Source organism: Sorex fumeus, unplaced genomic scaffold (assembly GCF_029834395.1).
Source record: "Sorex fumeus unplaced genomic scaffold, SorFum_2.1 ptg000134l, whole genome shotgun sequence".
In the NCBI taxonomy this organism is placed as follows: domain Eukaryota; kingdom Metazoa; phylum Chordata; class Mammalia; order Eulipotyphla; family Soricidae; genus Sorex; species Sorex fumeus.
In genome coordinates this window covers 1,643,955-1,645,147 of record NW_026606191.1, presented here as the reverse complement: position 1 = coordinate 1,645,147, position 1,193 = coordinate 1,643,955, and positions in this window count along the sequence as shown.

Genomic DNA, 1,193 nt, shown 5'->3' with positions numbered 1-1,193 from the left:
CTTACTCCTAGCTCTATATGCAGGAATCACTCTGGTACAGACATTATGGGATGCAGGGGATAGAATGTGGGTCGATTGCTTGGATGGTTAAATTCGTACTCACTGTACTATGGCTACAGCCCTAAGTAAATGTGCTCCTACCACACCCAGTGAGATTTCTGAGCAAATGTCCTGACTCCTGGAAAACCAAAACTTTCTTGCTTAAAAAAACAAAACCCTCTACCCTGGTCGGATTCTAGTTCTAAACAATTTAGGTTTAATATTGGTTCATCGTTTCTCATCTGCTACAAGGTGCTGAGGCTAACTGAGTAATAACCATCCCAATCACTCCCATTTCCTTAGTATTCATCTTTAACTTCCCTGTGCTCTGCTTCCGCTATACATTATTCACCCATTTCCCATAACCACAACCTGTGAATTGTAAAGTCAGATTCTTCAGAGATCTCTGGATTTTGTATTTGTAAATAAAATGTTGACTTTCTCTTTCCTTTATATCCTCTACAGTTTACTTTAGAAAAAAATATCCTTTTTTGCTCCTGAACAAGGACCAGTGCAGTCCCAGGTTGGGAAGATTGTGCTGGGAGGATTGGGATGGCCATGTCCCCAGCCCTCAGCTTTATATATAAAAAGGAAGGCAATATTATGCTTTTGTAACTTCAGAGTTAATTGACTGCAGACACTATATACTCCTGGGCATTGTCATGTTTATGAGACTTAAACCTCAGCTGCCCTTTGTTCTTCGCACCCCAAAAGCAAGAGACTAAATGGACACAGGATAGAGGTGAGCTATCCTTGCATTGAAAAGGAACAGGTAAGCACCATAACAAATTCCATTATGATCCAAACATAAGCAACTGGATAAGGATCCTTCTGTGCTTAGGATGGACTAACCTGTCCTGGGGAGTGTAGTCTGGGAGCTATAGGAGACACCCTATAAACTTAATATACCTCTTACTGTGTCCATTCAAAATGAAAAGAAAGAGTAAGTGTAAATTTAAGATGACTGTTTCAATGAATATTAACTAAGCAAAGAAAAAATATGTCCTTAGAGAAAATCCTGCCCTTGAGCTGATCTCTCCTTCAAGTTAGATTTTTGTCCTAGAAGTTTCCCCTGAGGGAAGGGCTTTACATCCTTTGATTGTACAACCACATCTCTGTGTATTTTCTACCCCTAACTCTGTGGGATGGGCTGT